The 15,638-nt window shown below is 43.6% G+C and overlaps 1 pseudogene; it reads right to left on the reverse strand.

Annotated features, from left to right (window-relative positions):
- Positions 1–11,774: 11,774 nt before the first annotated feature.
- Positions 11,775–15,394, reverse strand: LOC147458264 (uncharacterized; annotated as a pseudogene).
- Positions 15,395–15,638: the final 244 nt, after the last annotated feature.

The following is a 15,638-nucleotide window of genomic DNA, read 5'->3' on the forward strand; positions in this document are numbered from 1 at the left end:
TGCACTTGAGAAGGTCTAATTCTATGATGGTCTCCAAATCTCATCATGGGATCTCCCTGTCTTAGTCGATATACCTCCTCTAGTCTTCTGTAGTGGCCAGGTTCTTCTCCCAATGGTGCTCCTAATCCATAATTTCTAACAGCTCTCGGGAGAGATGGTTCATCTCTCCGAACTCGTTCTCGGGGTGTTCTTCCAAGCTGAGTTGACCCCTGAGTCTTTGGCTTACTTGTGCATAGAGTGGTGGTTCTTGTAAATCCCTTAACCCTCGTGCGGTTTGATAACCCTCTCGGGTTCGGTCTTATTCTAATGTAGCACTCTGTCGAAGCCATGCCTACAGTGATGGCTGAGTAGCTGGTTGGTCCTGGTAGTTGGTCGTCGATGGTCGGGTAGAATATGAGGTAGCATCATACTCTTCTGAAAAGGGATTAGTCGACTTGCTAGGGGAGTAGGTGGCTCTTGGTACCTCGTCGGGGCCATAGGTCGATGCTCCCGGAACTGTTGCCTTTTCAACCTCTTCTGGGAGAATATGTTTGTATTCTCGCCCGTATCTGTCAACAAAAACAATATCCTTCCCCATAGCAGTTTCATAAGAAAATAAGTAAAGAACCTTGTCTTTGCTTAATTCATTTGGGTAGGGTTCCTTGCATTGAAAGTAAGAGACTATTCCTTCACTTTCATGCTTGTAAATCCCTACATTCTCATTATAGGTTGGGACTCTGGTTGTTTTCTTATCATACATAAAAAGTGCTCCAAGTCGATCAATGTTAGGAGGCGGTTCTTGGGTTTCTGAAACCATTTTCCCTTTGGCCATGTTATCCCCATATCTGTTGTAATCCTCAGGGTTACTTACTATCAGATAGTGGTTTCCCTTTTCGTCTCTGAATCTGTCTCCATCATCGTAGACTTGAATTATCTCTAGTCTCTGAGCCGGTCTTTCTTCAATACAGATACACTTGCGTCCCCGATAGTCAGATTAGACTAGGTCTCCCCTCGAGTTACTTCCTTCCAAGAAGATTATAGTGAACTTGGTTTTGTTTAAAGGATATACGGAGGTGCTCCCCCCTGGCATTGGTCCTTCACCGTTGAAACCTACTGGCTGTTGACTCCCCATCATGAAGAAGGACTTTTCTGACGAAGTGTCAGTATCACTTCCCTTCAATGATTGGTGCCAATGGGTCTAGTCTCGTCTGAGTTACACTCTCTTCTGTGGACGTGGTGCTAACTTGACTTTTGACACTTTTAGCTCCCGACTTAACAAAGGCTCTTGACCTCAAATACATAAGAATGAAAGTTTTGTTGCAAACTTAAAGATTACCTGGACTCCTTCTTCCTGTATAGCTTTGTGATGACCTCCTTCTGGGATCTACACAAGGATGGTTAGTCTGTTCACAAATGTTTTCCCTGAATTACCAAAAAATCTTTCAAGTATATGCAGCAACCACTTAGTCAGTCTTCTGGTGGTCCAATTTCAATGATGAAATGATGGCTGGGATCTATATAGAGAGTATGTTCTAGCAGTATAGTCACAAAATGCAAAAAATGTCTGACTCACTACTTCCTTAGTCTATCACGATAGACTGGCAGTTTGCTCAGCACAAGTCAGTTCAAAATTGTGACTTTACCCTTGGGTTCCAGTTACCCTCTATAGCCTATCCCTCAAGTTTTGTGAAGTGTGGACACTTGGCTTGGGTTTTGGTCCCCTTTTAGTATTTCAGTCAGAGATTGATTCTCTATCTGACCCTTAGATTGACCTTTAGTGATCTAAATGCCTTGAATTTTGGTGTGTCTGCTATTTAGGCCCTGATAAAGCTCTCCCTAGGGAAAATTTGAAAGAAAAGTTCCCTAGCAGAAAGTTCCTTGGTCTATCGCGATAGACTGAGCTCTTTCTTCATTTTTAGCTTTTTTTCCAAAGTTTTCCCCACAGTTAGTTTAGTCTCCCCTTGTGTAGTTCATTGACCAATTTTGGCACTGTTTGGACATCTGGTCAAAGACTTCTTGCCCTTGGATCAGAATCCAGACTCCAAACACCAGTTTTGAAGTTTTGGGGTCAAAATTGGTGTTCAAATTCACTCAATTTTTGTGAGTACCCTTGTATTGATGTGTTTAGCTTGTGGTGTAAGGGTTTTTTGCTTGTTGCTAGACAAACACCACCTTCACCAGTCTATCGCGATAGACCAGGCAGTGAGCAATAGGGACTCAATTTTTTGTCTGTTTTTGCATATTCTTGTTCCCTGTGCCCATAAAAGTCTATCCCCCAAGTTTTGTGAAGTTTGGACTTATTTTGACCTCAAACTCAAGCACTTCAAAAATTTCACTTTTCTTTGACAATTCACAACTCCATTGCACTTGAAGTGATGCAAATTTGATGACACTGCATCTTAAACTTGTGCACATCAGTCATACCTCATGACACAGTCAGTTTACCCTTGGCTAATGGTTATATCTCATCTTGGCCTCTTTTAGGTTCACTTAGTGTTTCCTTATGACAATCACCTGTTTTCTTTTTTCTTTTTTTCTTTTGTTGGTTTTGGTCATAGTTTTTATGTTTTCTCGAGTGTTGAATCATAAAGTTCAATGTCTACTCTTTTCACCCCTTTCAAGGGTATATGAGGTGGGTTTTGCTTTCAAGGCAAGCAAACAACCTTATTGTTTCTTCTTTTTGTTTGTTTTTTGCGGTTTTACAGCGTTTTTCTACTCTATTTCTTCACAAGTATAACAAGCACTCAAAACCAAAACCCATAACTCCTCATTATCCTATTTAACTAAATCTAACTAGTCGCAGACCCTCAGCAAGACACAAGCTTCCTGGCTATCCACTAGACCTCAGGATACTCTATCCTGGATCTTGTTCTAAAAGTTTAAGCTCTCTCTAGTCAAAACTAAAGTATGCTAACCATCACACGAGTGACGTAGTTCTCCCTACTTAAGGTCTTGTGTCCCCGGCAGCGGCGCCGATGTTTTAGGGCTTAACTACTCCCCTGTTCATACTCATGAGCATGACACAGACAACATACTTATCATCCGATGACACGACTAACCCGTAGGTGTACGTAGGCAATCTTGTTAGCTTGTCAGGCTGAGACCAATCTACACATATGCACTTTTATGATGCATCAATCACTAACCCTGGTAGAATGCAACCCACCCTATCCCTTAACTCTCACAACACAGTTTACACGTCCAATGAACTTAGAATCGCATCAAAATTACTAGGCACCATCCTCTCACTAGGACATACTTACCTATAAGTCTAATCTCACCAGATTTGAACCCTAGCTATCTCGAATGCTGTCGCGATAGACCAACAGGTCATAATCCAAAAGTGGGCGAAACTTAAGTTTATCAATATCTATGTGTAGCTAATCTCTTTCTCATTCCATGAAGCACTTGATTATTGAAAACAGACACCGTTTGTGCTACTTACAAGCAAAACAAGCTCGAGGAAGAATCGATCGCGATCAACTCAAAACGGCAAATGCGTGGTGTGGACGCGTAGCTCTCGGAGAGACTATCGTGGTGGTGTGGTTGCGCCATGAATCCGGTGAGGGAGAAGCGCGTAGCGAAGAGGATAATTAAGACACTCTCTCTCTCTCTCTCTCTCTCTCTCTCTCTCTCTCTCTCTCTCTCAGACTCGTACGACACAGGATTAATTCAAATGTTATTCAAAAATTGGTTCTAAGGTGACTTTTATACTTTAGTCACCTTAGCTCAAAAAATGTACATGGGGTTCTCTTGCTCATGATTACAAAAGTGGGAATAAATCTGAGTCCTGACTAACTGACTAATATTTACATAATCCAGACGAATGGATCAAACTGATAAGACGTCTTTGACATAAAAAATGGAATTTGATATGCTTTACAAATGGGCTCATTACAACAGTTGGACCAATGGGGCTCCAACAAACAGCCCAAGATTTACTAGAACCACCAGTTGCAAAACCTGAGTACGTGATCCGTGTCATGCCTACACAAGTAATCCCACCAAACCAGGAACTAAAAGAGCCAGATTCTAGTCATGAGCACATACCAAACCTCAAAGACCCAGCATTAGAACCAAGGATAGTACTGAATACCACTGATAACTCTTCCGAGGGATTTCACCAAGCTATACCTGAGGATTGTAAAGAGATAGATGGTCTTGACGAGTTGTGGAAACAAGTCAGAGAGGCCAATGAAGCCGATGACCTAAGAAGACGAGTAGACAAGACTGGTGATGAACGAGGAGTGTTTCTACCACCAATAGAGGAATTTGAGACTGGATCTCAAATGAATCTAGACGTGTGATCGTATTGGGGCGACAAAGGATCTGTACAATCTATGGATAGTCAACCCCATTCACTAAGAACACTACCGTCCTACATGGGAGAGTACGAGACCAAGTCAGATGTGGTTGCAGTCCCATCACAGAGACTGTCTCCCAACAAGGCCATCGATTCAAAGGGGCTAGTAGATATTCTATCTACCCCAGTCACCTGTACAATAATGTTAGCTGAGCTGCTCAGAATAAGACCAAACATGTGAGCTAATGTGGGTAAATGTCTAGAGAAATTTGGTGTAAAAACCCCAATGACTCAAATCGAGGAAGGCATCAAAGAGCTTGAAATGCCTCAACTAAATACTAGGCCAATGCCATTAAACAAGGTAGGTGAGTATTACGAGGGAGAAGATGGAAAAACCACCCTCCCTATGGAATTTAGTGGTGTAAAAACCATGGCAATCCTTGACAGTGGAGCTAGCGTGGCCATTGTAACCAAAGAAGTTTGGAAAAAATGGGGAAAACCTGCCTTGATATCCACACAAATGACCCTGGAGCTTGCAGATGGACACAAGGAAAAGCCCCTAGGACTGCTAGAAAAAGTACTTGTTACTTCTTGTGGCATTGAATATGAACACACTTTTGCTGTTGTCGACTTTGGCAAGAAGAACAACTTTGACATCATTCTGGGAAGACCATTCATGCGACAATTGAAAATGGTCCAAGATTGGGGTTATGACCATATATACCTAAGACATATGGAAACCATAACAAAGGTAAACTTGAGAGACCATAGCTATAGAGATGTGACGAGAACACCGCTTGAGGAGTTTGATTCCGCCACAGTAGCAGGATCAGAACTTGCAGCTTGGTTGGGTAAGCCTAAAGAACTGTGGATGTGTGGAGCTTCACAATGTTGTAGCTTGAAACATGAGGAATGTATCCTAGAGCGGTTTATAGAGGACAGGGACTATATCCCTAAACCATTTCCTGAAGAAGAGTTAGAGCCTTTTGGATGGGAACACATGTTGGCTACTTTGGACGTGTGCGCCGTGGAGGATGCTCCCACAACAAAGTTTTGTGATGAAAATGACTATGATGTCGTTCCTTATTTTGCAGTAAGTGTAATCCAGGAAAACGAAGAGGTCCAGACATCAACAAGCTCTCGAAATAAGGAGCAAACAAAGAAATGTGGAGGATCAAAAGATGAAGAAGACGACCAGTTCTATGACTCTGTAGAACACTTCGAACTTCTAGAAGATCAACGACCCGGGAATCAATGTCATCGCTACACGAATAAAGTGCATCAAAAGTGGATACCAAAGTCCTTCGTGAAGACACAGCCACCACAAGCATCCTCATACATGGCTCCTAGTAAGGATGCAAAGACTCAGCTAGGATGAATACGACCAGAGCAACGAGCTAACAATGCTCGTTGCTAACAACGAGCTAACAATGCTCTAATCAATGGGCTAGAAAAGTCCTCCAAGAAACTACCACCCACGAGAAAACAGACAGTAACTTTCCACTACCAGCCAAAAAATCAAGGGAAAGTACAAGAAGTCAACCTTCCTGAGGATAGTAGCGATAATGATGAATCTTGACATCCCCTATCATCAACTCAGGCCATCATTATCACCAACCCCTTCAGCAACAACCATGACAGGTCAAAAGAACAGGACAACAAGTCAAAGCCAAAAATCTCGACAAATCTGGATACCAAAAAGCCAGATCGGCCAAAAACAGATATGGATCAAGAAGACAAAGATCTCTAATGACAAATCACAAGATCCAACACCAAAACAAAAACAAGGAAAGGGTGCACGAACGGGTAAGAATATCACAAAGTCGCAAGCTTTCACAACTCAGGTGTGGGCTCCAAAGAAGTTTATTCAATCACCAAAAAGTCGGGAATTCATTTGGATTACAAAACAACCACAGTATCAACTTTCAAAGCCTAAATCCCATCCCCAACCAAGCGTACAAGGGCTGAAGCAAAGACCACTGTCGACTCACACAACAAAAAGGTGTATCCCAAAGAAGTCTCTTCAAACACAAACGGAGCACGGGCAAGTATGGGTTCCCAAACAAGCATCAGCAACAACAAAACAACCAATAATCGCAAAGAAATGGGTCGAAGAACAACAAAACTACTGTCAGTGCATCACCACTTGAATTCTTACAATTCTTCCTACGATTACAGTACGGTTAGAAGAGAGCAAGTCGCTTCAATCAAGCAACGATACAGGAGCTTCAAAGACCATTACATTGCTTAGAATAGGAAGCCTCGCCAACAAATGTCAATAAGAAAATTGCTTATACCCACATCTTGCACAACATAAATCTTTTCCATGCATTGACTGTGTATGCATAATAGGGCTACATTACAAGGCTTGCATAAGCACAACTTTTAATTGCCCAAGCACAACACATAACCTTTGCGATACCCTGTCGTAAAGGATGACTCCAAATAGGAAGGGGGGAGGCATTATCAATGCGGACCTAACATTATGACTATTAGAGGGCAATGTTTTGTGAGATGCATTGAATTTTTGCGTTTTATTGTGATAATTTTTTGACGAAATTTAGAGTATATGCCCTCATAGTAGTGTACAGAGGAGTATGGGGACAAAATCCATATATGAGCACCTAGGGACATGTGTATAGTGTACATAGCATTTAGATTTCTATTTGAATGATTTTTCTTTTGTTTAGTTGTTTTAAGATTTTCTTTGTTTATGATTAAAAATAAATAAAAATTTCCATAATCCACACGAAGAAAAGACTGACGAGAGGCCTGAGCACTACAAAGAGAAGAAGGTACAGGAAAACGATGAAACTTCACGAAGTATGTCTCAGCAGCCACTACAACAGCCAAAGAACTTGTCACAAAGCAGTGTCAACATGCAACCGACAAGTCATAAAAGACAGAATCGAGTGGCTAAGCCACAAAATGAGTGAGGTGTTAGTCCCAAAGCTTCAAGTAATATTCTCTGTGGTCTAAGCGTCTTAGCTATTCTAGGTACTGCTCAAGCTGGAAGAGTTGAGCATATTTACATTGTATCGCTCATGCAGGTATAGGTGAGCAAAAGAGTCGAAGTCAAAGTACTTAGGTCTGGTGAAGTGAAGGAGAAGGTCCAAAAGACACTCATGTACTAAGCACAGTGAGATACGAGTGGAGAAACTTCTACATCAGAAACCCTTCTTGGAAAGGTGGAAGCTATTGAGACATCTTTTGATGTCACATGTGCTACATTTATTCCTCGAAACACCCATCATCTCCTTCTTTCACATTGCATGCTTTTGTTGACAAATTTGTCATATGCATATAGAGTGTCCCATAATTGGCACTTGCACCAGGCACTCTTTCCGTGTTTCACCCAAGCACTCACCTTTCATGAACATGTACTTCACGTTCAACTGCTCGACTCCAATAAGAGAGTATACCAAAGGCATTTTTTTTCCACTGGGTTTTTTCTCTTTGGTCATCCAGATTTTAGACCCTAATTTAAAGACACCTATCACCATCCTCTTGTACATATTCCTTCTACATCAACAATAAGGAAATGCTACTCAAATCAATTGACAAATGAATTGGAGCACCAATTTCAGATCATAGCATACTTCTCCTCAATGGAGAGTCGAAGAATGGCCTACAATGACAACGCTGCAGACAACACTAACAACATGATTGCACAGGAACAAAGAAGTCCCTAATGAAGAAGAGCAGAAATAAAAGTAATCAGAGGATCTCAAAAGATAAATGGTTATGATGATAGATGTCTGCTCTAATGGATCATAGTTCTTGTTGTGGTTCGACAAAGATACAAGCAGTGCAACAGATGAAGCCAAAACAACAGCAAAGTGTTGACCGCTGGGTCAACAACACAACATAACTCCTTACAAAGTTGTTATTGGCTTACAAGATCAGAAAGCCAATCACTGAATTCTACAGATTGTAGAAGTTGTTTCTGAGAATCACAAATACTCCGAATTCACAAATTTGCTGGAGCAAATGATGGATGGAGCTTTCTCTATCCATGATGATAAGAGTCAAGTTAAACGACATTGGGTTCTTTTTGAATTTAGATCTGGCAGTAGACCTATAATGACAGAAACAGATGCTGCAGCTCGGAGCGTGGATGTGAAAGATATAAAGTTCGTCATCAATTATGATTTTCCTAAATCATGTGAAGACTATGTACATTGGATTGGACGAAAAAGACAAGCTACTACAAAGGCTATAGTCTATACTTTCTTTATAACAACAAAACGACAACAAAAATCACATCGCCATCGACAATCAGGTCATGTCGGGGATGACATGAATGCGGAAGGGGAGAATGTTGACCGTTGGGTCAACAACACGACATAACTTAAGTTTCGTACCAAAGTCTTATCTTTTGCGAGTTATGAAATGCTGCGGATTATGGCTATAAACGTCATTTGTAATGAGTAGTTATTCTAGTTTCAGAAGCCGGAGTGCAATGGCACTTCCAGATTGTAAATACAAAGCCATGTGACTCTTTCAACCCCATTTTTGGTTAAACCTAAGGTAGCCTTAGTATATAAGGTACCTAGGTCATTTTGTAAAGATACTTTAATCATAATCAAACTTTAGCGCTGCCGTCTACTGTGTGTGAGAGAGAAGGAGAGTGAGCGTGAGCTTCATCCTCTTGCTACGCCCGGCTCGCTCAACACATTGGAGATCCGACTGCACCATTGTTGTAGGCTCGAGGAGAGCTACGTGACGACGCCAAGCATTCTACGCGAGACGAAGCGCACACGCAGACGCATCTACGAGCTACTTGTGGTCGTAAGTGTATCAAACGATGTCTGTTTTCTGCGTGCTAGTAGTCTATAGAATCGTGGCGACATAAGCTACGCATAGGTACTCATAAATTTCAGTTTTGGGCACTTTCAGAATTCGGCTCTGTCATCAAACGCGTTTTTCACAGATGGGTTTAGAGTGAGGGTTTTGAGTGTAGAAGCTTAGGGACAGGTGTATCCTAGTGAGGGGATGGTGTTCCTTAACTTTCGTATGAATCTGGCATGATTAGGTGAGTTACCTTCCGTATGTGTGTATGTGGCTAGGTGGTGTAGTTGAGAGCAGTGAGGTTCTTGATTGTGGTTTAGTTGGCCTTCCTGAGTGTTGTATGTGTAGGATGGTCTCAGCTTGACGAGCTAAAAAGATTTCCTCCGTGTGCCTATCGTGTCGATTGACATTATGTTGATCTAGGTAGTGTTTGCATGGACTTCATGGGTGTGTGAGTCGCTTCCCGTCCAACATTTTGAAATCACTAGTATACGCCACATTTAGATAGAGAGTACCCACACACAAGATCCACTCACATATATGACATCCACATAAGCATGTGCAAGGGAAAAAGAAAAATGATATATGTCCACAAAAACAACAAGCATATGGAGACTAGAGATAATTCAATTGGCCTAAATTAGGGCAAGCACTATACTGATGGGTTTCAAAAAGACATGCTCCTTGGTGAAGCTTTCAACGAGCCCTTGGTGGATTATGAGTAAGAGAATGACCCAATTTCCCTCCTCCTCTTCCTGCAACCCTTCAATTCTTTGGCCCGGCTCTAGATAGCTTGCATCTTTACCTCTTTATGCACCTAGATAGCTCCCTCAGCATCTCTTGTGTCCTCTCTTGGTGTCCACCAGCCTACAAATGATGACCACCCTAGATAACTTGCTTTGGTTCCTTGTGTTCATGGCCTTCAACCCACAGCCGTCGCCCACCTGTTATGGTCTTCCTTTTACAGTATTGAAAGTCTTGTAGTTTTCATGCAGGCCCTTCATGAGCCTCTTGATGTTCCATCCCCTTAGCCCTTGTTTGTTCTTACTCCTTTTACATAGAACTGTCTCCTTACAATGTTGGTCATCCTTATATGCAGTCTTCAACACTGATGGATTGTTGCCTTCTACTTCTTCACCTGCATGCCCACCAGCTCATGACTTGGAGTGTTGGCTCCTCATAGACAGCTCGCCACCTCTCTCAGTAGACCCTTGAATCCACTCTTGGGTCCCCTCTTTGCAGCCTTCTGTAACCGATCATCACCCCCCTGGTTGCCCTAAGCCCCTTGCCTTCCTTGTAGCCACCTATGGCTCCTCAGATCTGGACCCTATAACATCCCTCGCAACCCTTCATGCTTGGAGACGCCCTCCTCCTTCCTCACGCCTTAGCGGACCTGGTATGGAGGCTCCTTCTGCAGCAGCCTGCCTGCATCAACTGGTCCTTGCCTTTTAAGTATGGAGCCTGATTTACCCTTGTAATTTTTTACGATAAAAGCGTACATTTGTAAGGCCCCCATTGTGAGGAGAAGCCATCGTGCATGAAGGAAAATCACTCATCAGAAACCAAAATTTTCACGGCCAAGAGTCAGGGGCAACTTTTTTTCCTCGCCGGAATATTATGGCCGTGACGGCGGCCGGAAAGTGATCGAAAATTAACCATCGGTTGACCGGTGGTCGGTAGTCAATGGCCGGCGGCCGGTGGTTGGAAGTCAATGGCCGGTGACCGAATTCAAAAGCGGACTTGTCTTCTCAAGGGCGGCCACACATGGGTGGATTGGAGGGTCCGATTTGGACTTATCTACACAAGGGAGGCTACACATGGCTGCCTCTCATGAGAGAGGGTAGCCCTTTTGGCCTATAAAAGGAGGCCATTTCTACACACATTTCATAGTGTGTGAAGTTGATGCAACAAGGTGAGTGTGAGGTGGTGAGAGTGAAGCAAGGCGGGAGCTCCATTAAGGGTATAATCCCTTTGTAAACTACTTCTTGTTTTGAAGTACTAAAGCCATTGAGTGGATGCTTTCCCGTGGATGTAGCCCACATTGGGTGAACCACGTATATCATGTGTACTCTCTCTCTCTCTCTCTCTACTCTATAATCTCGTGTATGTAAATCTGTCTCTGTCCATTAAGTAATCTACTCAATTATCTATTTAGCTACGTCTTATTTCCTAACATTGCCTCCATTAGGCTGCCTTCCCATGCAGCTCAGCCCCCGGGCCCCTCTCTCTTCTCAGGCCAATAGCGAGGTTCCCCCCTGTGCAAAAACTGACCCACCTCTCTAATGGAACCACCCGCATGCAAATAACGTCTCCCTCCGGTTTTCTTGCCCTCCAGATGGTGCCACCTCTCTAATGGAACCACCCGCATGCAGATAACGCCTCCCTCCGGTTTGCTTGCCCTCTAGATGATGCCACCTCCTATCCACTGCAACTCGGTTTTCTTTTTATTAATAGCTTTCAAAAAATTTGAGTGTCATGCCCCCATTTCACACACCAACTCATGTCACCTTCGAATGCCTCCCTTAAACTCGAGTATCGATCTCTTTGATACTTAGTCCCTGAAATGGTCACATAGTAGGCTCCTCGGCAATAGCTCTCTATCGTCGAGATGTAGTAAACTTGACTTCAAGCACATAAAAATATTTGAGCTCGCCAAACTTGAGCAACCATTCTTCACACACAATGGCACGATATAATGATGAAACCCATCAAACTATATCATCCTTAAGTTCCATTTAACAAAGCATGAAGACACCCTTGGCCTGTTAAGTACCTCATTTGGTATACACAGTTAATAGCATCAGGTGTACACATCATCAATTACTTGCTCAAGCACTTTGCTACCTGCTTGTGAACCTCCATGTACCGGCTTTTGAACTCTCCCTGGGCCGACCAAATCTGGTTGCACCATCATTGCCCACCCCCTAGTTGAGCATTTATGCTCAACCATAGCATTATTTAGGTAAAATAGGATTACATGAGAAAAAGGATATATAATGACTACATAAGTGGTATAGAGATAAAGAGAGGAAGAAATTAGTGTTTGTCCACTCCTCCGGGATCAAATGGAAAGCCTTAGCTTCCCAAGCATGACATACAGTCCACCTGGATAAAAAACAAAGCATTGCTCATTGTCATCCACCTGTAAAGCATGCACTTTGCAGAAGCCCCTCTTTGCATTTGTAGGCCAACAGACATGCCACCCTTCTAGCTCTCCATAGCATGGAGCTTTGTCACCCTGCATCCATAATTCTTCGTGTCTGCTATAAGCACACTTACCATCACTTGAGAAACCTGAATCATAAGCAGCTATCCTGCCATCTACTACAGAACCCTCCATGGTAGTCCACTTCAAAAAAGCCTCGCCACTGATACAAAAATACCTGTAAAGCAACCTCCAATAACACATGTATCCATAGCATCACATAAATAGCAAGACCTTTCCATTTGTCTCCACCTGTTGCATAGCCAAGCAAATATGTTCCCTTTGCAAACGTATACCCAAACCCTCTGTAAATGGCTCCAAGGCCACCTTTTCATACTCAAGAGTATGACTTGCTCGAGCTTCAACCTATTCATCAAACACCTCATCACTTGCAAGGTTGGTGGCACCTTCCTCTTTGCATGAAGCATCACTCTTATAGGCTGCACCTGCATCCGTTTCCATAGAGTCATCTTCCGGAGCTAACTCTCCACGGCTACACACAAACTCAAACTTCAAAGTACACCTCGACATGCCCATCAAGGCAAGGTTGCCCCACCCCCTGCATAGATAAATAAACTTGACCTACCAAAGCCTTTGTTCCTACCTCCTGCAAGTCATCCTCAAAAACTTTCTCTTCAACTAAGTCAGATGCACAATCAAACCATACCTCTTCCTCCAATAGGAACTCACCATCAGGAGACATTTGATAGGGCTGCTCGACTGGCAGATTCACACAAGGTGCAGCACTATACTTCTCTTCGACCTTTAGCTGAGTGGTAGGAAACTCGCATACATCTTGCTCCACCTCACCTACACGAAAAAAATCATAACTTTCATACCTAGAATACATGGATTCTGTCTCCCATGTAGCATCGGTATCCAAACTGCTGTTGGAGCTATGAGAACTTTCAAACTCCTCTTTTGATCTTGCCGATTCTTGCACATTTGCTGTCATCCTTGCTGTTGCTGGCTCTAGAATTGAGACCTCTTCTTTAAGATCTTCTATCACCTCGTCCTCTTGAGCAAGCAAGCTGAGTGGCACTCTGAATATGCCTCTGCACCTTTTGAGCCCTTACTGGTACTTGTTCTACCTCTTCTAGCCTGGCATCAGCTTCACATGCTTTGATCAAATGCATATCAATAAAAGAAGGAGCTTTTACCTCTTGCTGCTCATCAATTTGTTGGGGCCTTGGTCCACTGGCTACCGTGATTGTAGATTGTAACAATCCTACCTCCATCTTCTTCGTCATCTTTCGACTCTTTTCTCTGGCAACTTTGACAGCTTCATCAAAGGTTCTTGGATCTTCATAGTCCACCCTCACGAACATAGGGATGCAAGCAAGATAGAAACCTTTCCCGCTTAAAATATTCCGCATTTGTTGCCTGGGTAGCAGCCGCAAATCCCCCCAATAAGCTTCAAATCTATCAACAAAAGCATCAAAATTTGCACTTACGTCCTGCTGCAAGCCTTCCAAAACCGAGACCACTTTTCGATAACGTTGTAGAAAGTGATCTCGAGATCCGATTCAATTCTGCTTGTAAGCATCTTCTAAGCCATCGAACCAAGATTTTTCTTTACCTCGCAGCACCAAAGGTAGAGTCTGGAGATTTGCTTCATCACCTGGCATCTACAATACTGCCAGCATAAATAGCTCAAAATCGGGTATCCAGTCATCAGCATCTTCATCTCCTTTGAACACTGGACCAAACTCCTGCTTCATCTTGACTCACGAACACCTTCTTAGGAAACAATCAATGGGTCCTCAGTGGGGGCACCACAAGATGGAAAGGAGGAAGTCGAAAAACTACCAGCACACTCAGTCAATGCCTCTCTATAGCCCAGTGATTCCACAGCACCCCGATCCCCTATTTAACACACACCTAGAAACCTGATTTGCAATCGACTCTATTGAACTTGCTCAAACCTGAACATCCCCGACTGCCCATACCCAACCTCCCATCATGCAATCATACGACCAAGCCTCAACCCTTAAGAGCACCCGATCCCATAAATATGTAATCAAGAGTAGGCCAGCACATACGGATACTTTCATAACCATTGGCATACACAGACACTTTGAAATGCCTGGTATACGCCACATTTAGATAGAGTACCCACACACAAGATCCACTTACATTTATGACATCCACATAAGCATATGCAAGGGGGAAAGAAAAATTATATATGTCCCGAAAACAACAAGCATATGGAGACTAGAGATAATTCAATTGGCTTAAATTAGAGCAAGCACTATACTGATGGGTTTCAAAAAGACATGCTCCTTGGTGAAGCTTTCAACGAGCCCTTGGTGGATTATGAGTAAGAGAATGGCCCGATTTCCCTCCTCCTCTTCCTGCAACCCTTCGATTCTTTGGCCCCGCTCTAGATAGCTTGCATCTTTACCTCTTTATGCACCTAGATAGCTCCCGCAGCATCTCTTGTGTCCTCTCTTGGCGTCCACCAACCTACAACTGACGACCACCCTAGATACCTTGCTTTGGTGCCTTGTGTTCATGGCCTTCAACCCACAGCCGTCGCCCACCTGTTACGGCCTCCCTTTTACGCTACTGAAAGTCTTGCAGTTTTCATGCAGGCCCTTCATGCGGCTCTTGACGTTCCTTCCCCTTAGCCCTCGTTCGTCCTTACTCCTTTTGCATAGAACTGACTCCTTATGATGTTGGTCATCCTTATATGCAGGCTTCAACACTGATGGCTTGCGGCCTTCTACTTCTTCACCTGCGTGCCCACCAGCTTATGACTTGGAGTGCTGGCTCCTCATAGGCAGCTTGCCACCTCTCTTTGCAGACTCTTGAATCCACTCTTGGGTCCCCTCTTTGCATCCTTCTGCAACCAATCATCACCCCCTGGTTGCCCTCAGCCCCTTTGCCTTCCTTGTAGCCACCTGTGGCTCCTCAGATCTAGGCCCTATAGCAACCCTCGCCACCCTTCATGCTTGGAGACGCCCTCCTCATTCCTCACGCCTTGGCGGCCCTGGTATGGCGGCTCCTTCTACAGTAGCCCGCCTGCATCAATTGATCCTTGCCTGCAACAACAGGCTGCCCTCCCATGCAGCTCGGCCCCCGGACCCCTCTACCTTCTCAGGCCAATAGCGAGGTTCCCCCTATGCAAAAACTGACCCACCTCTCTAATGGAACCCCCGGCATGCAGATAACGCCTCCCTCCGGTTTGCTTGCCCTCCAGATGGCGCCACCTTCTATCCACTGCAACTCTTTTTTTTTATTAATAGCTTTCAAAAACTTTGAGTGTCAGGGCCCCAACACGCCAACTCATGTCACACCTTCGAATGCCTCCTTCAAACTTGAGCATCGATCTCTTTGATACTTAGTCCCTGAAATGGT

This window comes from Adiantum capillus-veneris, chromosome 5 (assembly GCF_014529385.1).
Source record: "Adiantum capillus-veneris isolate H3 chromosome 5, ASM1452938v2, whole genome shotgun sequence".
In the NCBI taxonomy this organism is placed as follows: domain Eukaryota; kingdom Viridiplantae; phylum Streptophyta; class Polypodiopsida; order Polypodiales; family Pteridaceae; genus Adiantum; species Adiantum capillus-veneris.